This window comes from Cupressus sempervirens, chromosome 8 (assembly GCF_028749045.1).
Source record: "Cupressus sempervirens isolate cs-2001-9-10 chromosome 8, ASM2874904v1, whole genome shotgun sequence".
Classification (NCBI taxonomy): domain Eukaryota; kingdom Viridiplantae; phylum Streptophyta; class Pinopsida; order Cupressales; family Cupressaceae; genus Cupressus; species Cupressus sempervirens.
The window spans coordinates 29,581,435-29,605,315 of NC_143125.1; the positions used below are offsets into that span (position 1 = coordinate 29,581,435).

At 33.0% G+C, this 23,881-nt stretch overlaps 1 protein-coding gene across 1 annotated transcript in view; it reads right to left on the bottom strand.

The window, feature by feature from the left end:
* LOC149541420 (protein NRT1/ PTR FAMILY 8.2-like) overlaps positions 1 to 23,881 on the bottom strand; it is a 78,967-nt gene that overhangs the window by 38,249 nt on the left and 16,837 nt on the right. The window lies entirely within an intron of this gene.

Below are 23,881 nucleotides of genomic sequence, written 5' to 3' on the forward strand. Positions count from 1 at the left end.
ACCCATTAAACCTATCAACCCTCAGCTTACCCTCATCTTCCATTGGTCCCACTCAACTGTGAGACTCCCGCTCAACTGTAAAACTTTCTTGCAAAGGATAACAGAAAAACAACTAGGCTTTGATAGCACTTGTTAGGATTAAACCATGGATAGAAATAACAATTACATGCAAATATAACCAATAATAGAAAATAATAGATCACATAGAAAAGAACACAAGACACCAAGATTTAACGTGGTTCACCCAATCCCTGGGCTACGTCCACCAAACAAGAAGTCCAATATTTTATGATCTAGTGATTACAACTTGATTACAATCTGTAATCCCTTATAGCTCAATACTGTCGCAAAAACCAATTTCACATCACACCTTATATAAAAATCCCTATCCCTAAGCCCTTTTATACAAGTATTTTAACCGCTTTAGGGTTATAATTAATAATTACATGTCAGCCCAAAATCCCAATAAAATAGGGCCCAATTTTTTTTTTTCAGGGACCCCAAAGAATTTATGAAGTATGTACAGTACTTCCTGATCAATCATCACAATCTAACATCAATAGGATAGGACAAGATTGGGTCTAGGGTTTACCTAGCCACTCAGAGCTAACATAGTAGAGAGTTTGATCCCATGACGAATGGTTAGAGAGATTCACTAGTTGGTGACTTTGTATTGGCCAGCACTACAAGTTTCAACATTACTCAAGATGGGGCCGCAAAATCAAAATGGAATCCAATCTCCAAAAAAAGAGAGAGGTTATTGTAGGTGTCAAAAAAATCTTATATCACCCAAAATTGCATCCATACCTTGCACGAGCTCCGAGATAGGCCTTGTCAAAGATCACTGCCCTATGGCATTTAGTGACTCTCAGGGTCAATTTCGTTCGACATGCCTGAGAATGTTCGAGTAGTCAGTAGGATGGGATGAGCTTAGTACTAGGGTTTACCCAACCACTTGGAGCTAACAGAGGAAATAGTTTGGTCCCACAACAAAAAATGAGAGAGATATGAGCAAGATACATATACCCAGGCCCACTTTGTACATGATATGAGCAAAAGTTGCAAATTAGGCCAAATTGGGTCTTTTTGAGTTTTTGGTCAAGGTAGCCTAGGATTAGGTTTTTTAAATTTTTTTTTAATAAGTTGGAACCTTTTCAAAGTCCTAGAAGTCAAATTTAGTGAAAATTGCAAAAGTTGCACTTTTGTGCAAAATTGTAAAATTTAAAAGTTGTAAAAGTTGCTAAAAAATGCAACTTGGTTGGAAAGGAGTTATAACTATTCAAATAATAGTTGTAACCTTTGGAATAGGACTAGGATGGATAAATACCTCATTTTTTAGGTCTGAAGGAGAATTAAGACAAGTAGGAATCCATTTTGCTAAAAGTGTTGATTGCAAGCAACTTTTCATCAATTTTTGCAAGTTTTGGGCACTTAGGGAGCAATTGGTCATTCAATGGATGTAGGAATCCGATTCCCATGGAATGAACTTGTATTACTATGTAAATAATCCTTCTAACAATATTTGGATAGGATTTTGCATGGTTGGAGGCATATGCACCCTAAAATGGTCGCTAAGACTATGGGCTCCCAATTCTTCAATTTATCAATTTCCATTCTTCAATTTATCGATTTCCTAAATCAATGCATTGCAATATTTTATTAAATCAATTCAAATCATTTTCCTTGATCAAATTGTAATTAATTTAATTATTTCAATATTTCCTAAGGTTTGATCATCTTATTCTGAGTCTTATTTAATTAAAATAAAACTTCTCTTTTAATTAAATAAAATAAAATCCCCTTTTAATTAAAAGAAAATCCCTCTTTTAATTAAATAAATAAATCCCCACTTAAATATCTCTTCCTAATGAAAAAAGGAAATAAATTAAATAAAAATAAATAAATCTTTTTTTCTCTACACTTAAATGCACATATCTCTAATTGGGATTCCTTAATTTCCTCTTTCCACTTTCTTCTCAAACACTCCTCTTTTCTCATTGGTGGATTTTTGTCTCACATGGATCAAACTCTATTATCCCATATTGGTTGTGAGAAACCTCCCATCTCCACATTTTCCTTTATAAGGAGCCCTATCCTTCTCATTTTCATATAGAGAGAGATATAGAGAAATATAGAGGAAGATTTTATTGTTATGGTTTGGGGAGCAATTTTGGAGAAGGAGTTTAAGCCTTAGGGTTTGGACAATGGAGCTTCATTGCAACTTCTCTCTTCTTGTCTTATTCTCTCTTGCATCCAAGACTTCCATCATCAGGTCAAACTGAGGGCCTCCCTTACAAACCCTTGCACTCCATGAATAGCATCCAAGACTTCCATCATCAGGTCAAACTGAGGGCCTCCCTTACAAACCCTTGCACTCCATGAATAGAGAGCTATGAGTTGTCATTTGAGACCTCATTCTTAAACAATCTTGGATATAATGATTTATAAAAGTGTGTCAATATTTTAGCACACATTTTTGGTGTCCACCGTGGGGCAACCCACCTTTATATGTTGGTTCTGGCTATTTTTGGAGTTAACCCCCTTGTGGAGATTTGTTTGGAGATGAAAAACTTGAGATCTTAAAGATCTAATCATGTCTCTCAAACAACTTAGTTTTTTGGTCTAAACTTGTTTCTGTAGGTTGGTGACATATCAAAGAAGATTTAGTTAAAATATTAGAATTTTTCGAGTTGATTCATATTTTGTATAATTTTTACTTTATTTTTAATAAAAAACCATTTTTGGACGCAAATTAGCAATTTTTTTGGAAAATTCTATAGTTTTGGAAAGGTCTCTAAATTCTAAATAGGGCTATTTCTTTGTGTTTTGAGTTTAGAGCTCATATGAAGGCTCAAACACTCGATTTACAAAAAATGGTCTATTTGGACAAAATGGGTCCCTAGGGTACAAATGAAAATATTTTTCTAAAATTATTACACTTTTGGAAAGGTCTCTATTTTTTAATAGGGGTCTCTTTTTTGCATTTAGGGTTTTAGGTCAGAATCCATGGCATATAGGTCCAATCTTGTTGACAAGGTGAAAAATAAAAAAATAAAAAAAGGGCATTTAATGATTAACTTACACTTTAATTTGCACAAAGTTCAATGCATGATAAGAGTTATAATTTTAATGGAATCAAATAGCTCAATATATTTTCATGTGAATTTTCTTATTTCTTCATGATTTCATGCACTTGATTGAAGTTTGTGAAGGTAACTTGGAGGTCTAAAGAGCAAAAAATGGAAAAAATTAGAAAGCATGAAATCAAGGTGTACACATTCCAAACCTTCTCATTTGAATAATAAAAAGTGATCATTTAAATTTTCTTTCTTTTGTCAAATTGTTTGGTGTGTCTTCCCAATAGTGAAAAAAGTGCTTTAAATTAATCACACATTTGGATTTGAGCTTAAAATAAAAAAACCCCTTTTGTCTTTTAATCCCCAATATTTCTTATTAATGTTTTAATTTTGCATCCATGTTAAGGAGTTTGAGGGGAATCTAAATAAGGGATCTTGATTTTTGTTTTTTTAGGGGGCTTGCCTAGAAAAGTCATCACTCTAGGGAACAACCTCAACTCCCATGTTTCAGCGGAGTATAAATAGCGAGACTTGAATCTAAAGATAAGTCTCATGGAAGTAGAAGTATTGTCAATCTTGGCTAAGCCCCAATGAAATTTATACCTTTGGAAAGTGAAGGTGGAGATTGGGTTACCATTTCCTCCTAGTTGTTTGGCAGTATTCTCTTTCATTTACATATTTGGGCCTCATGTACTTTGTGTATATCAAGGACATCCCCTAGTTGAGCTTGAGCATCCTTATAGAAACCTTAATAGGTTGTTGGTGTGTTTGATGTGCTTGAATGTTTAGAACCTTCCCCACTTTGAACAAAAGGGGACACATCCATCAAATTGAACCTTAATGATTCTTTCCTTTTATATGCTTTCAAAACCACAATGGGCTTCAAACCCTGTGCTACCGAACCTTAGTCAAGTCTAGATGATCATGAGCTTTCCTTTGTCATTAAAAAGTATCTAGATTTACCTGCTAGTCTCCCTAGACACATGATAGATGATCATGAGTTCTCCTCTATCATTAAAACGTATCAAGACTTATGTGCTAGTCTCCTTAGACACATGATAGAAACAAAGAAAGTGCTAGATAAATAGATTGCATTATTACATGAATATTCCTCAAGACCTTTACATAAATGTGAGTTATCTTTTTCAAGGTCTACATCTTCTACTCCAAGACATCAATTGTCTTCATCTTCTAGATCCAAAGACTTTTTGAGAGAGAAAGTGAGTAATGACTCCTTTGAGAATATGCCAAAATTTCATGATAGACCTATATTTGACTGAGATGAGAATGACAAAAATGGTCCTAGATATACTTTTGAAAGAGCTTTTAATCCTTTTGGATTTTCATAAGACACAGTGCTTGAGACCTTAGTTGCAAACAATATCATTACTTTACCATACAAATATTCTACACCTAATGAGCCTGAGGTAAAACCTTATTGGTGGAGAGATGATCACTATTGCAGCTACCATACATGCAAAGGTCATAAAACTAAAGATTGTATTGAATTTAAATGTATAATTCAAGATCTTATTGATGACAAAATCACAGATGTTGAAATTCCTAAAGACCTATGTAATGAAGATGCTTCTTTTGAGCAAGATCATGTTGATGAAGCTATGTCTAGTGATGGTTTCCTTGATACCTCCATTTCTTCCAATACTTATGCATCTCCCAAAACTTCAAAGCTATCCAAAATTCTTCCATCAAACAAAGGTTTTAATGCTTTTCATGTAGTTTCCTATAGTTATCCTCAAGGGCTACCTCTAAACAAAACTCAAGCTAATCTACACTTGGTTGAAAACCCTTTTCATGCTTCTAAGACTAAAGATTATCAAACTTCATACGACACTATGTCTACTATGCCCACTTCAACTAGTCCCTCATTACCTCTTCAAGATCCTATCATGCAAACCTCATATACTCCCTTGTCCTCAGAAGTGGCTCCAAGTCAAGAGGACTCTCAAAAAAATAAAAATAAAAATGTCAATAAAGATCAAGATCAAGCACCCCTTCATCTCCTTCAAGATGTCACCCCTCCATATCCTATGTCTTATCTGCCTCCTAAGTATGATGAAGACACTACTTACACTATTTCCCTAGAGCTTACTAAAAATTGTGAACAAAGTTCTATGCCTATTTTATCCAAAGAAACTTGTCAAGATCAAAGTATCCCTTCTTCTACTTCTCCATATTCACTTCAAAACTATGCTCAAGCTTCAAATAATCCTATCAAAGGTGTCACTCCTATTAAAGATACTCATGAGTCTATTGATGGCCTTGGTCATATTCCTCACTCTAAAGATGCTAATATCCTTATTCATAATCCCTTTTCATTTCCTAAATCTATTCTTGGTCGTTATCCATCAAAGCTAAAGCCTTCAAATCTTCCATCTATATTGGGACCTTATGTTCCTCCATCTCCTACTTTCACTCCTATCTCATCTCCTAGCTCTCCTATCATACCTCAAGATCAACAAAGATACTCATCCTTGATGAATTCTCATTCATCTATCCATATGAACCAGTCATATAATCCTTATTCATCCACAAATCCCAAGTCTTTTGGAAGCAATTTGGATGATCAATTTAAGAACAAACATAAGAATCCGTTAAAAAATAAATATCACTATGTCCCATCTAATTGACATGTGAATAAAAAGAAAGAGAAATTATTCAAGAGACCATAAGGTCTACTCCCCAAAGAGCTAAATCAAAGCAAATATGGGTTCTTAAATCCATCATTGAAGAAGTGTGTTCTAAAGCATCCAAATGAAAAGAAAAATCTAAAGCTATATGGATTCCCAAGTCTCTTTTGAAAGACTTGATTATTGAAAATACTTCAAAGTTGACATTCAAGCTTCCAAAGACTTCTACTCCATCTTCTTCCAAAAATCTTCGTAAGAAACTTCCAAAGACTTCCATTCCATCTTCTTCCAAAAATCTTCCTAAGAAGCTTCCAAAGGCTTCCACTCCATCTACTTCCAAATGTCTCTTACTTCCTCATACATTTAAACCTCAAGCTATTTCCTCTATAATTACTCCATCATTTCACAACCCTTCAAGTTGTATGTTGATGTTGATCTTGCCTACTTTCTCACCTACCCTTATGCAATCTTTTCAAGCCTATACTTACTTGCTATCGATATTCCTTCTATCTTTCCAAAACATAAAACCTTGTCCTCCATATACACTATCTACCATCTTCTTTCCATCACCCTATTAGCATCTTTGAGTATACTTATCTATGGTGTTAGCTTATCATGACTTATCATTCCTATAGGAGCACTATCTAAATTGAAACAACTTGAGCTCTTTCTAAAATTTATATATATATATATATATATATATATATATATATATATATATATATATATATATATATATATATATATATATATATGAATAAAAAAATGAAAATGTGCCTTGGTGAAAACCTGGTAAACAGGCGCCTTGGTAGAAAAAGTAAAGACAAATAAATTTGTCCTATGGTAAAAAATACTTCTTGTGGCACCTTGGATAAGTACCATGATGACAACCTAGCAAATAGACATCATGTGTAATTCTTCCATAATCCATCTATCCCATATTTCCTCTTTGATCTTGACAATGTTGAGCTATCCTTGCATACTAGCTATCTTATCCACAAACTTCCCTATTGTGCTTTCTCATTCACTCATTGCGTTCATATCTAGCTTCATTCTTATTTCTCTATCCTATTTTTATCCTATCCATTTGACCCCTTGGTCTTGATCACACAATGATAAACATGGTTCTCATAGGCCTCTTGACATGCCTACTTTTTTAGGACTACATGATTTCATGCTATCTTGCTTACTAGTTTTCATTGCTTATCACACATGCTATCTCCTTTCTTGGCTTTCTTTTATTTTCCAACACATGCTTCATATGGATATCTTTCCCTAGCTTGGGTACTCTTGAGGATTCAGTCCTTGAGGATCACCTTTCACTTGCTTCATGCATTATTACTTACTTATCCATCTTATCAACCTCACTACTACATCATGCCTTTCACCTTTCTTGACAATGGAACAAAATTATGTGATCTTTCTTGAGAGTGAGTAATCTCAAAGTCATTTTAAAAATCCAAAACAAAATTCATATATGTTGCTAAAAAATCCTAAAAAGAATAAAATGTCCTAAAAAAATGATCATCTTAGTGAAAACCCTAGCAATAGGAGCTTTGATGTATCACCAAAAAAAATCAAATATTTTAAAAATACAAAAACATTATAAAAAGTTTTGAAAAAAAAAAAAAAAAATCTTGCCAAGTGGTAAAAACCTAGAAACAAGTGCTACTTGAGACCCTTGTACTTGTCTATCAATGTATCATTTTTCCCTCTAATCTTAATTCATTTCACTTCACATGTCCTTTTGGTATTCTTGGTCTTGGAGTTGATCTATGTCTAGGTCTAGGGGGCATAGGTGGTCTTTTGCTTTATCTAGGGTCTCTTTGTTGCATTGGCATTTCTTTGGCAACTCTTGCAAATAATGTTTTTCAACACTTCCCCTTGACATCGAGTGTTTCTCAACAATTATTGGATACATTTTCTATAGTCTAGGATGTCGTGATGCTTCTCACTGATAGATTTGATGTTCTAAGGAAAATAGTCACGTGACTTAAACACACTCACTTAAAAAATGGTTGAGACTTGTTAGCTTATTTTTCTTTTGTGTGCTGTCTATGATGATTTATTTGTTGAGTGTTCCCTCTGTAATAGTCTCTCAAGGATGTCATGGACTAGAGGACTTGGGGCATGGGGCATGCTATTTTTTTTTGTGGGTGTGGTCTTGAAACTCTAGAGTTCTCTTGTTGTCCCCTTGAAATACTTAGGATATTTCAAACATCATCCTTGACTATGTTTGCACAACCATTCTTATTGTCATCTCAACATTTGTGCCTTAATGCAAGCATGGTTTTGCTAGATTAAATTGGGTAAGCTAACATCAAAGTCATCTTGACCTTTATGTCTTTGATGCTTATGTTAGAATCTTTCCACATTCCAATCTGATATATATCACATTCATATCTTCATAGTTGCACTTGTGACTAGTGATGATTGTGTTATTTTCCAATGTCCGTTAATAATGGCCCAATGATGAAAATAAGTTCTTTAACATTCTCTAATGAATGATGAACACAAAATCCTATGTTACAATTGCTCTATTGCAAGTACACCTTTGCATTTTCATGTAGCTTGCATTATTAGACTTCATGTTAATTTGCATTTTTAGGTTGCATTATGAGTTTGAGAGGATTTTCCTTCATTTTATTGTGGACTTTTAATCAACTATGGTCATGTTTGAGCTTCATTTCCTTATCTTCTTTCATGATCTCAATCAAAATTTTATCTCTTAAACAGTTGATTGATTGAGGCATTCTCTTTCTTCTTGTTATTTCTTTCCACCTCTTCCAAACTTCTATCTTCCATTTTCTTTTACCCCACTCATTTTCTTCTAATTCAACTTTGGGGCATAATATTTCATGCTTTTTGATCTACCTTGGTTTTGTGATCCTTATGTTTTTCATCTTACATCAAGAACTTTATCTTTAGTTTGATTTGCTCAAATTTATCATTTTGTTGTTTCTCCTCTATTTGATTTCAATTTTAGTCACGAGGGGGCAATACCTATCAAATTTCAATCCTTGATTCAGCTTTATCAATCTTTCTTCCACCTAGGATAGCCTTGTCTTTTTCAAGACAAAATTGTTATCAAATTTTTTTATTCTTTGTCTAGATGTGTTTCTAAGTTGACCACACATCTGTGTTGCTTTGTGATCCCAAATTGACCTCACACCTCAACTGTATTCTTTGACTACACGCGTTCTCGAAATGATCACACATTAGTCAAAGTGGGGCAAATGTATGCACCCTAAAATGGTTACCTAGAATATGGGCCCCCAATTCTTCAATTTATCAATTTCCATTCTTCAATTTATCAATTTCCATTCTTCAATTTATCAATTTCCTGAATCAATGCATTGTTATATTTTATTAAATCAATTCAAATCATTTTCCTTGATCAAATTGTAAATAATTTAATTATTTCAATATTTCCTAAGGTTTGAAATCATCTTATTCTAAGTCTTATTTAATTAAAATAAAACTTCTCTTTTAATTAAATTAAATAAAATCCTCTTTTAATTAAAAGAAAATCCCTCTTCTAATTAAATAAATAAATCCCCACTTAAATATCTCTTTCTGATGAAAAAAAGAAATAAATTAAATAAAAATAAATAAATCTTTTTTTCTCTACATTTAAATGGACATATCTCTAATTGGGATTCCTTAATTTCCTCTTTCCACTTTCTTCTTAAACACTCCTCTTTTCTCATTGGTGGAATTTTGTCTCACATGGATCAAACTCTATTATCCCGTATTGGTTGTGAGGAGGCTCCCATCTCCACATTTTTCTTTATAAGAAACCCTCTCCTTCTCATTTTCATATAGAGATATATATAGAAAAATATAGAGGAAGATTTTATTGTTATGCTATAGGTTTGGAGAGTGATTTTGGTGGAGTTTGATCCTTAGGGTTTGGACATTGGAGGTTCATTGCAACTTCTCTCTTGCATCCATGGCTTCTGTCATCAGGTCAAACTAAGGGCCTCCCTTACAAACCCTTGCACTCCATGAATAAAGAGCTATGAGTTGCCATTTGAGACCTCATTCTTGAGAAATCTTGGATATAATGATTCATAGAAGTGTGTCAACATTTTATCACACAGGAGGCCTCTAATGGAGTTTAATTAGTTTTAGGTGCATGAAATGCATGCCTAAGGAGTAGTAGTAGGAGATCTATACATTAGAGAGGGGTGTTTTATGGTATATTATTTCTACATATGCCTTGGAGATGGTGAATCAACGTAAATATGATTGATGTTGACTTGGGAAGTCATACATTGAGAAAGCCCTAGGTTCGAGGATTTGTAAGAGACCAATTTCAAGGTTTCTTACTTATAGAGATTGGAGCATCAAATTGACCTAGTATTCCTTTGATTGGGTCCATATGAGGAGACTCTTGATATTCTGGAGCATTAGAAGAAAGGGAAATAGGTAATTGCTTTGGAAAACCACCCTATTTTATGTTTAAAAAGGGTGCCTAGTTAGAGCATCTATTTTTTAATCCAAAAAAACCTATATTGAGGTTGATATATGTTAAAGAATGATGAAATGGATATTTGAAAACTTATTTTATTTGAGAATTCACTTGGATAGTTTGGCAGAAAACTTAGCATCTTTCTCGTTGGAGACCTAGTTGGGAGCAATTAGGCCTAGTAGGAAATTTTGAGGAATTTGAGTGCCACGATTGGGTTGAGGGTTTAAAACCACTTGAAATCTCTTGAATCCATCTTAGATAGGTGAAATACATCCACCATAGCCTTTGGGAGAGTGTTGGAGTTGTAGAAAGGATAGTTATTATTTTTTGGGTTTGGAGAACCTTGCCTTTCCCTTGCACATTTTTATATTGTGAACTTGGTGAGGCCCCATCACACTTGTCCACTACATCAAAAACCTTTTGAGAAGGTTGGAGATTGTTTAGTTTGTTGGTTGGGTGAAAGAGTGATGCAGAGGGTCTATGGTGTAGGGCACCTCCCTAATTTTGGTTTTTGAAGTTGTCAGAGGTTATTTAAGTGTGTGTGTGCTTAATAAGTTCCAAGATTCCTTAGAGTGCAACTAGTCCAAATGTAAGAGCCAAATTGCTCACTAGGTCCTAGGTTGCTCAAAAGTTGCTCATTGAGCCAAAAGTTGCTCAATAGGTCAAATTTGATTAGGGATGGGAAAATAAGGCATTTGATTTCCTAAATAGCTCCTAGGTATCTTATCTAGCATCCTAGAAAGGTCCTAGGTGGACCCATTTGACCAAAAAGTGTAAGGAGCAAAGATTGCTCCAAAGTTGCTGAAAAAGTTGCTTGCACAACTTTTGCAATTAGTGGTTTTGTAAGTTGTAACTACCCATGCTTGGGTATATGAGCATAAAAGATCATATTTTGAAGGGTTAGAAGGTTTTCCATCAGATTATGTAAGATACCATTTTGTATGTTTATGGCACTTTTTGCAGTTTATAAGCAAAAGTTGCTCATTAGAAAAATTTGGGTTCTTTTACATTTTTGGTCAAGAAAGCCTAGGATTAAGTGGTTTTAGTTTTTTTATAGATATTCTATAACCTTTTCCAAGTCCTAGAAGTGGAATCAAGTGAAAAATACAAAAAATGCACTTTTTGTGCAAAGTTTGCATAGTTGAAAAATTGTAAAAGTTGCTAAAAATGTAACTTATTGGAAAATGGGTTATAACCATTCAAATCTTGGTTATAACATTGGAATAGACATGGGAGAGATAAATACCTCATTTGTGAGGTCTAGGGGCATTAATGTATGGATTGGAAGAATTTACAAAGAATAAAATTTAGTTTTAGAGTCATTTTCTCTATTTTTTGGACACTGCCCATACTGTATAGATTTTCAAACTAGATATGATGAATTTTTGAGATAGAGATTTGAGTCAGCTTTCATTTTCTTTTGATTTCATCTTTCTAAGTGCTTTCTTGTTCAAGATATTGCATTTTTAGTGAAGCACACTAGTACATTTGACCTCATTTTTCAACCATCTATTAAAATGTTTTAGATTGGTCAGAATACGGAAGGAAAAATATATATTTTTTAAAAATCCATGCGCGTGTTGGTCAAAATTTCAACCAACACTAAGTGTTGGTCAAAATTTTGACCAATACGAGCTTAACATGTTAAAATGAAAAAGGGTTTCCTATTTCATTGTTATGTTTCACGAAGCACGCGCATGAGCTATACAAGCATTCAATTTGGTTTTAATCTAGAGTCTGAGAGATTTTTCATTACTATTCAAAGTCTTTGTTCAACTTCTTCTCAGTAGAAATGAGATTCCATTCTCAAACAACTCAATTTAATCATGTAATGGGGTCTAAAGGTTGTAGATTTTTGTATTTAAATGAATTTCTCGTCTTTTAATCTATCTTCATCTGTCAGGCCATCGCTTTAACTATTTTTTGCTGTGATTTAAAAGAATAAAATTTATGAATTTGCAAAGTTAGATATCTAAACCAATTGAAGGCAAAATAAATTTGGTTGATAGTGAAAAATAAGTGGTGTCATGGTAGCTGGTAGTCTGGGACAATGCTTGCTTGCTCTGTACTGATATATATAGACTACTATAGAATGCCAAAGTCTTCTGGTGGGGTTTACCATCAAAACTGATTGTTGCTGCCATTACACATATTTTTGATATTTTTGCATTATCTTGTAAGCCAATGGAGTAACAACAGATTAAAACAATGCAAGAACTAACCCCAACTTACTTTTGTCTAAATATAAATACGGATCCAACAAAAGCCACTGTAGAGTTACAAAACTATCTGATCATTGAAATTGTTGGGTTTCTGTAATGATTTATGTAGGTCACAATCATTGGTCCCTAAAAACTATAAAGCAAATCATTGTGAATTTCACTTTGGTGATGCAATTATTTTTGAAACTACACTCTTAATGTTTGCAAAGAGTTAAATAGATTGAGCTGAAAACCCCTTTAGAGTGCATTGAAGGAGGGGTATATTGAAAGGATAAGGGCTAAATAGTAAATTGAAATGTAAGACTTCTTAAGATAGTTTTGAATGTTCCCCTTGGTAAGATATATGTTTTAGTTTATTGTTTAGGTGTTGCAATATTGGAAGGTTTGTATATTGAGATGTTTGGTATATTTAAAGAATTGTCATCTTGCACTTTTGTATGTTGGTGGGTTTTCCATTGGGATCTAAGTACATTGAAAGTTAGAATAGGGTTTGAGTGTTCAGGGTTTATTTTGGGAGTTAAAGCCAAACAATAATTACCTTGAGATATATGAAAGTTTCTTTTCAAATTTGGTCATCATGTTGCATTAAAGATATTTTACATGAGCCCATTGTACATTAATTGCAAGTACCATGAAGGTGAAATGAGAAATGAGATTTTTGTTTGAGTTATTTCAATGGAAATATATATTGCTTTGAATGGCATCTGGTGGTAGAATCAAAATATGACACTACTACTTGCATAAGACTCTTTCAAAGGATTTTCAAACGCCTTTTTTTTTTAATAATATGTCCAAATATAATTGGAGGAAACATTATTTATCTATTTTCATCTTGTATTACTATAGTTGTAAACCACTTTGGAGAGTACAAGATGGAAGGATGTTCATGAATGAGTGAAGCACACATATTCAAGTATCAATTTTATTATGACAGTACAAGACTCAAAATTTGATTTTATTATGAGAGTAAAAGATTCAAATTTTGATTTTATTATGAGAAAGTTGAGAGTCAGATGCACAACAATATATTTCAAAGGCATTGAGGGTATTATTGAGCTCTTCTTGACAGTTTGGATGAATAATAAACTATCATTAGAAAAATGAGATTTGAGAGTAACTCCATTGTTAGGTAAAAAAATACCATGCATGGGATTTTTCTTCTCAACATTATCTAAATGTATCATTTGTAAGAACATAAAGGAATGTGGCTAAAGGACACCCTTGTGTCCTATCGACCATTGAAAATATTTGCCTAATTGAACCATTAATTGTAAGATAGGCATTGACAATAGTAAAGAGAAATTTTACATATGAAATGAGCTTAGAATCAAAATGTCACGATTTAAGCTTTTTTTATATGAATCGCCACCTAATCCTATCATAAGATTTACCAAAATTCAACTTCATAAGGTAGTTTTTTGTCATTTTGTTGAACCCATTCAACTGTTTCCCAAGCAAGCATCAGATTGTCTAAACAAAATCTCCCTCCTATAAATCCATTTTGCTAGGGTCTTAAGATTTCTCTGACACTGTGTTTAATTCTATTAGGAATAGCTTTGGCAATAATCTTATAGGAGGTATTAAGGAGAGTAAGTGGTCTCCACCCCAAAATGTTTTATTTTTCCATTTAGGATTTAGTTTTGTCAACCCTTGATTTATGGACTTGTCTAAGGAGCCCTTGGCTAGTGCTTCTTTATAGACCTCGTAGATATTTTCCCTAATAAATGGCCACAATATTTTGAAAAGAAGACCATCAATACTAGGACTTTTGGAATCAACCATATCCTTTAAGGTAGCATTTAACTCTTCAAAGTTGAGCAATAGATCCAGGTAAAATAATTGTTTTATATCAATCTTAGTAAGGATGCAAGTGCCAACCAAATCTCCAATTATCTTAGGACTATCATGTTTGTTCCTCTCTTCGTCATGGATAGACAAAATTCATTATTTAGAGTTTGATCTTGAAATAGTTAAAAAATAATTTGCATCCTTTGTTCCCTTCTTTCATCTAATGTAGTCTTGCTCTTGAGCTCCAAAACCATCATAAAATTCAAATATTTTTATTCTTGACTCAATGTCAACAACATGTTGTAGAGAGTTATTTGTTGGTGCAAGAATTCAAAGAGTTCTACTTTTTTTTGATTGGTACCTTAAAAATGTTTTCCATTCTAGATTTTTAGCCATTTATTCCCATAAGATCTTAGGTAAAAACTAGTACAATAGGTAATAGCAACATTCCACCATTGAATTCAACTCTCATTATGAAGAGGTATAGTGGTATCATTCCACATGGAGACTAAGCAACACCATCAGGTTGCATAAGGTGATAAGTGTTAAGCTTATAGGGAAGATAAGAAGGATGGGAAGGGTGAGGAAGAAGACAAAAGTTATAGGATTGGAAGATGGTTTAAGAGAGAAGAAACAACATCCCTTGGAAACATTTGGCGGTGGTCTGTCCGTTTTCATGTCAAGTCCTCAATAAACTAATATTATTTTGAGGAAAGGGAATAATGGAAAGAGAATTAGCTACATAATTATTAGTTTTTGAAAAAAGAGGGTAAATTTTATTCAAACCAAGTACAAGAAACTCATCACATATTTATTTCATTAAGCAAAAGACTATCTAAAACTTCAAGGTAATTAGGAGGAAGATCATCCCTCTGAGCAATATCCCAATCCCCAACATTTTCAGAAGCCCACTTCGTTAGACAATCAACAACTCAATTGCACTCTCTAGGAATATGATAGAAGGAGAAAAATCCCAAAGAAACAAACTGAGTGAAGGATTTTTCTAACTATTTAGGCTAATTTTGATTTGGCATCCTCTAGTTTTTGACTATTCGGTGATCTATACTAATCTAAGAATTCAGCTCAATTGTTATGCTCCTATATCCTAAAGCACACCCCCACTCAACAACAACTATTATAGCAAGGGACTCCATTATATTATTAGAGTGGTGACCCTTACAAATAGAAAATAAGAATGTAGCATAACCATCCCCATCTCTCCTTATACCTCCAATGCCAACATGAACTTGATTCCCATGAGATGAACTATTTGTATTAATTTTTAACATTTGAAGGAGGAGCAATCCAACTATAATATCTTTGCTGATTTTTTTCTTGGCATGGCAGAGTCTATTGCTCATAGCATACCCCACTTTATTATGCTCTAGTTACAGGATTCAAACAATAGACAACTCACACGGGTCCACACTTTTCAACATATCACACTTTACAAAGATAGCATGAGAAGAATTTGACACAACCTTTCTCTCCAGGACTTGGAATTTTTTCATTTCTGATGTTTACCTGTCAACTCTACATCATTTTGCAACAATATAATCTATATGCATGTAGCTTTTTGAAAATAAATAAATTCTTTTATTGCAAAGTTTGAAAATTACTTTTGTTTGTATTTTAGATTGAATCCATCATTATTACCTCTGAAAGTGTGCTTTCTCATTCCAACTCATATTAACTAGAAAATTATAATAAATGTGAGTTTCCTTGTAAAATTTAAAATTTAAATAATTTCTACTCTTTTTAATATTTATCTGAATGATTTCAACATGTTTAAATGGTGATTGCAAGGGGGAAGCCAAGGAACTACCAGGATAGAAAACAAGGAGACTAGGAGGAAGCCAGTAAAAAGGTGCGAGTAGTAGGAGAATTATTTTTATGCTGATTTTGTTTGTTGTCATTTTCTTGATTGTCAATAGTATCAAATTATTGCATAGGTGCACACACACCCCACAAAGTAATTATATTACATTTGAAATATCAATTTCTAAATTTCTAAGTTTATGGGTATAAATATTGTTTAATCTCATTATAATAACTCTGAGAAGGAAGCTCACATTCTATCATAAGGCCTTGTAAGATTTATGATGTTACCGAGCTATGTGGAATTTTATGATGTTACTCAGTTGTATGAAATTTTATGAGGTTATATGTATTTTAGGAATAGGTCACGACCATTCATTTACTTATGGATTCACTCATGACTATTATAAGAAATTTGATTTTGCTATTCACTAGTCTTGAATTTCCTTTCTAGTCATTGTCTTCCAAGTTTTCCAATCTCCCTTTTTGCATACCATGCATTACCCATTGTTCACTCTTCCATTATGATTTCACATTATTTGTTGTTTGGTTGACTTTAGTATCAACTTTACCATCTCTAAACTCTTTTCTAGTTGTGACCTATATTATTTTTCCTGTCCATGTTCCACATGTCTATCATTGTGTGTTTTGATCTAAGAATCTAGGAATCTTAATAGGCAACTGCTTGCAAACATTCCTTTCTATCCACAATTAAGGTTTGGATATGATTTTCTAGATTGTGAATAGCTTTGCCAATAAAAATATCCTTTTAGGTGGATGCATTAGCTTTGTGAATCAATTTACTTGTCTCTTCATTTTTTGGAGATCTGTTAAACTGTAGGATAGGTGAGGGTTTGGACTTGTGTACATAGTCATGTTGATCCAATTATAAGTTTAAAGTTTTCTATTTTCCAAACTTGTATTTATGCACTAGCTTCTGCTTGTTTAGTTTTTTAGTCTCTTTCTTAATACATTTCTTATATAATCTTTGTTCAAATCATATATGAAACCAACATTTGTGATCTATAAGAACTTATCTTTTACTTTGTATGCAAAGTGATATTTTAGAGCTTCTATAGCATGGCCATTGAGAATAAGGACATTAGAGAAAATTTTGACATTTTCCTATTAATTTTGGAATTATGGGAATGTGAGAATGTTTACTACAACAATATCAAGGATCACAAATTCTAGGTCTGGGAATCCCTTTGTCACCTCCTCTCTACATTTACTATGGTAGAAAATTGCATATACATAGCATATTCTACCTTTGTTTCTCAAAATAGCATGGTATTGATACAAATTTTAGATTTCTACTAGATTTCTAATCCTTTGCAAGATATATATTGTGTTCTTTATCATCATGCAAACCATTAAGAACTCATATGCTCTGCCATCTTGTTCTCATGTGGAAAAAATCCTTTGACTTGCGAGTTTGACAGCCTTATATGTACAACAAATGTGTTGTACCATTATTTCTTGCACTTTTGGGTGTCAAAAGGGAATTCTACTATATATGTGCACGTCTGTAACCTGTAAAAGTATTTTGAAATGATTTTGATCTCTAGGCTACTATTTACTTGAAATTTTCACTTTGGTGTAATCTACATATTTTTTAATGTTTCCAGATGATCCGTCTTGAAATGCTAGGGTTGTTAACTTCTATTTGTAGTATTCATGTTTAGATTCTTCGGTTGCTTTACATGGTGTTCTCTATCATCAATCAATCATCAAAAATTCATATGGTCTACCATCATACTTTTATGTGGAAAAATTATTTGACTTGTGAGATCTACATCCTTATATCTATCATAAATTTGTTGTACCATTGTTTCTCACATTTCTGGGTGTCAAAAGGGAATTTTGCTAGATACTTGTACATGTGCAACATCCACAAGTAGTTTGAAATGTTTCTCATATCCAAGCTTTTATATACTTGAAATCTTCACTTGGTGTGATCTGTATATTTTTCTTATTATTTTCAATGATCACTGTCTTGCAATTCTAGAGCTACAATCTTTTATTTGTAGTATAAATGTTTAAATTTCTTAGGTTATTTTACTAGACAACAACACGATCTTGAGTGATTAGTGGTTTCCAATTTGTTAGAGATTGATGATTGTAATATTCTTCTTTACATCCTTAGTTTACTCCAGTGCATGATCTTGAGTGATCACTGGCTTCTATTTAATCAGATTTCATAGAGTGCAAGAGCAAAGGAGCAAAGGAGCTGGAGCAAGCACCTTATACCCTTCAAGTAGCTTATATCTGTTGATAAAATCTTTTAGTACCTTGTTCAAGGCATGCCCAATATGAAAATCTCTATTGGCATAAGGGGGACCATCATGAAGAGTAAAAATATCCCCCATGTTCTTATTTGCAACCCTATTTAATATATATTTCTCATCCCAAAACTTCTCTATTTTTGGTTCACGTGCTGTTGAATTGGCTCTGAGGGTGAAGCTTGTCTGAGGTAAGTCAACTGTATGCTTTCATGGATACTTTTCAACTTATTCTAGTTAGGAAGAACTGGGTACAAGTAATTTTAGAATCAATGCATTTCCAACCTCATTTGTGGTATTTATAGAGAGCTTATTGAATATATTGAGTGTGTTCTTCCTATAAAAAAAGAAGAAGAGAAACTAATATCTAAATGAATTAGATACAATTAAAAATATAACTTATATACTATCAATGTTATATCAAAGATAACAATCAAAATAAAACTATGGTGATCTAAGAACATCAGCAAGACAATAATAAATATAGTGCAAATTGTGAAAACAATCACGTGAAGAATATAGGGATTCAGTCTGGTTGGTTAATACAACAACCCAAGCTCTGTCTCACTTTAGTGAAAAACTAGATGCTGTATATTGAACACAGAGACCTGTTTAAAAGGCCATTCATATTTGTAAAAATCAATAAGGAGATAGCTACTTCAAGTGCAAAATTTTATACCTATTGGTTTTTTCATTTGAAAAATTAAATAAAAACAAGAGCACTATAGGTGTTGAATGCACTATGCACTATTCATGTATTACCTGATTTACCTAAATAAGAAATAATAGTGCAAAAAAAAAAAATTTCTATCAGAATATTGCAAGTTTTTTCTAATTTTCCCTCTGTTGTGTGAAGTCTGGATGATTAAGATTTTCAGTTTGCAGTTTTAAAAGGAAATATTATAGATATCTCTCAGTTTTGTAAGTTTAAGATTTCTTGATTTTAGCAGTGTAAGCAATTTCACCACTTTCAATTCATTCTCATTCCCAATTCAAGAAATATTCCATGATTTCAACATTATTTAAGATTTTTTAATTTAGGTTTGGACCATTAAAGATTTCAATTCAATACTTTAGCTACCAACAACTTCTTATTGCAAATATCTCTTACCTATCAACCAATCTAATACATTCATAGATTCAAATTAGGCCCTTGACAGTGTATTGAAGTCACACTCTTGACTATGCTAGTGGCAGCATCCATATACTTCTCTGTCACTTACACCAATTCAATTGAAATTTTCAAATTAGAAATTACTATGAAGGAAGGAACATTACAAGTATTAATAGAAGGGATGAAACAATGTGTGGATTGAATAAGCGAGGCCCAAGGTTCATTGAATGGAAATCAAAAGGAGGGGAACAAAACCTTGGATTGGTGATAATGTGTTATTATTCTCAAAAATAAAATCTAGGTTTGTTATTATTACAATATTATTCCCAAACTAATCCGTCATCAAGATCACACACCCAACACTTCAAACCAAGGTTGCACGAGGATAGGGCTACTTGGGTACTTGGTGCAGGAGCATCAAGAGATGCCATGAAGGCTTTGAACACATCAAGGAATAGAAGGAGTGATATTGGGTCTGGAGGACCTAACTATGAAATGCTAAGGCCTATAGTGGCTATGGATTGTAATGAATTCAAGAATGTAATCAAATGTCCTAATGGTCCTGGTAAGGACCATAGGACCAAAAGTTGTCAAGTGGAACCTAAGATGCCAAATGGGATAAAATGGATGTAACAAGTCCTAAATAATGGAATAAGGTCAATTTTGATCATAGGTAAAGTGTTAGGAGTCTAGGGGTTTACATTTCAGAAGTTCACAAATTTGAAATTCAAATTCCTGACAGTTAGGTATTGGAGGGTGTAAACAAATATGTTGTTTTTTCATTTAGTAATGATTAGAACCAACTAGAATTGGCTAAGGAAGGTTGGAATAGGGTCTATAAATCCTCTAAAATGGTTGGAACTGGCCTTTTTTTATTGATACAAACAAGCATTTGCCACAAACATGCTGAGTCTTTGCAAAAAACTTGGTGAGGTTTCAGGCATACTCTGTCAGTGAAACAAATAAGTATGCCTAGTGGTAGTCCCACCAAATAATAGGATCTGATACCACCAAATTAGTATGATATATTCTTTGCAATAATAGTATTAGGGAGGCTTAATATATATGTGAAAGAAGTTATCCAACAGACCATTAATGGAAGATTAGCACTTTTCCATAAATTCAGACTATTGGTAAAATTAAATACTATTCATGTAAAATCTTTTGCATAGCTAAATTTGTGGCAAATGCAAATAGTTGAGGAAGCATCCAGTTTAAGAGAACTCCAAACTTAGCAACAATGATGGTGGATTGTCCCAAAAATTTGAATATAGGCTCTGAAAAAATGTTTGGTATAAACAAGAGAACTGCAGTTGCTGAAAGTATCACAATAGATTGTTGTATGTAAATGCATAGCATATTGAATTGTCTTGTTCCAAAAGCTTGTCCAAAAAATGTTCCTAGAGTAGTTCCTATTCCTAGCTAGCCTCTCAAGATTGGTAAAACCATAGACAATGAAATGTCTGATTACACTTAGTCTACAGTCCTTAGGATAATAATCTTCAACAACAATGATAACTATCTCTTACTCTAGTCTCAAACTATACAAACTTCTTAATAGATTGATGAAAATATGATGACCCTGTTGAACAATATTCTGCCTGGAGCACACATAGATCACATCTAATTCATATTTCATTTTATATCTTACTGAAGAACATATATTTCCTCGAGAAAAACATTGTTATACATTAATATGTTTTGATCTTTTAGTCATCTTCATTAGTCAATGCATTAATCACATTAGTCATTGCTATCAGGATTAGTCAAGGCATGCTACTGATAGCACCTAAGTAACTTTCACCTTGTGACATCTCTTTGAGGCATTTTGCAAATAATTAAGATGCTTTGTCTATAACTCCACATTTTGCAAACATCTAGGCCTTCTAGAAATTATAAGATCATTTTAGTTACAATTGAAAACATTAATCAACAATATCCATATGTGTAGATACAAATATTAACTACAACATGTCCAGTTTATTTGCATATATATTTTCCTATGAAGAAAGACCATGCCTAAGAATATGAACCCAGAACAAAATAATGAGACAATGGCTACATTGTGGTCTTAGTTACAAAGAAAACCTGATAAATGTTATTGTCCTTGCAAAAAGTGTAAGGGCTTAAAGAATCGAAGAATTCTAATCACAATAGCCCAAAGTCATTGTAGGCAACATGGTCATGTTGAAGGGGGCCACAATTTTTGTCCATTACTAAATGTGGATTTCCTACTAGAGGAACATGGAGGTGTGAATATCCAAGATGAGGATAACACTCCCATGGAAGAAGATGATAATGTTCTAGAGGACATGATTGAAGAAGATGGTATTAGGGTAGGTGATGAAGAGCCTCACAATGATGGTACTAGCCAATTTGATAATGATGGTGAAGATGGTCTTGATATACCTTTACTTGAGAAGGCACACAAGCCCTTATACAAAGGCTCCCAAACAACTCTACTCTTGACTATAGTGTTGTTGGTGAAATTAAAGGTTAGGAATGGTATATCCAATGTAGCAATATCACATATGCTAAGGTATGCCATTTTTTTCATCTTCAATGTTAGCATACAATTACTATTCATTATATTAACAATGCATATTTGTTGTTGTAGGTTGATAGGTGAGGTTTTGTTACCACCATAATTTTTTTTACCTCATTCTTACCGAGAATTATCTACCATTATGAATCAAATTGGAATGAACTATCAGACAATACATGCATGTCCCAATGATCACATTCTATATCATAAACGACATGAATTTGCAACAGAATGCCCTGATTGTCATATTAGTAGATATCAATCAAATCAAATAACAAAAAAGGTGCCTCACAAAGTTCTTAAGTACATTCCCATTATTTCATGTCTTCAAAGATTATTTAGGTATGCTAGATTGGCACAATTTATGGATTACCATGCACACAATAGAATTCAAGATGACATTATGTGAATGCCTGCTGATGGTTCTGTATTTAAAGAGATAGAAGAAACATGGACACACTTTAAAGAAGAACCTTGTAATCTGAAGCTTTCATTGGTAGCAGATAGTGTCAATCCATATGGAGATATGAGATCTATTTACTTAGTGTGGCCTATTTTTGTTATTAACAATAACATTCCTCCTTGGATGTCCATAAAGAGGGAGCACATAATGTTGTCAATGATTGTGCCAGATATTTTTTCATTTTATAGTTATCTAAATTAATTTATAAACAATGCATGAAAATGGTCATAATAATTACGTAATGTTTATGTTCATTCAATTACTAGGTAAGTACCAAGTTAAAGATATGAATCTGTATATTGAGCCCCTAATTAATGAGTTGTTGAAGTTATAGAATGGAATCACTATGTATGACATCTCTAAATTGATAAGACATCGACAATTTCAATTCCATGCAATGCTTGTATGGACAATACAGGATGCCCTTCGGCTAACTCATTTTTGTGGTATGTTATATTGTTAAGATGACATATTTTTGGTCTGTTATAGTGCTTACACATTACTATCGTATTCTTAAGTTGCACATGATAATTTTACATGATCCAATTATACATGATCTTTTAGGTCTTTAGACAAAGAAAAAATTCACATGTCTAGTTTGTGGTTCGAAGATGAAATCTCATCATTCAAGAAGTTTAGGAAAGTAGGTGTTTGATGAGTTTAGGCACTTTCTCCACAATAATCATAGGTATCAAATTGTCAAAAAATATCTTTTCAATGGGAAAGAAGAGACATCATCAAGGCCACGAAGAATGACACCTCATTTATGGAAGTTGGAATATGATTGACTAAATAGTCGAGGTAATGTCCAATTTTTCATCTGAAGTTTAAAATTTGTATTTTGATATTGTCTTATATTTACTAATGTTGTAATTGATGTTCGTGAAGGTCATCAAGGTATCAATGACCAACTTCCTAGAGGAATGAAAAGTTATCCTACTCAATTTAGTAGGTTAATATACTACAACGATCTCCCAATTGTGCATTTGTTTGATGCTATGCATATTGGAAAGAATGTAACAGAGACACTATGGAAAATGTTGGATGGAAGGTGTGATAGAGAAAAAATTGCCAAAAATTGTACTAAAATTCATGAATCCAATCATGCACTAAAAGATTTCATTGAATCAAATAGCAATGGAGATTGCATAAATACAAGTGCCCTTCCTTGGTTATTACCAGAGCAACAAAGTGATGCATTAAAAGAAGTCATAAAAAAAGAAAATTTCCAATAGGATTTGCTGCAAATATAAGCACTCTTCTATCAAAGAAAGCTGATTTTGGGCCAGGGTTGAAAACACATGATTGGCATATTTGTCAAGGTAAGTCATGTTCTATATTTATAGTATATTTGTAAAATTAAATGTACTACCTATTGCATTATTTAATAATATATTGAAATGATTATTTTTTAATGATTGTAGTACATCCTAACTCTATGCCTTCCACA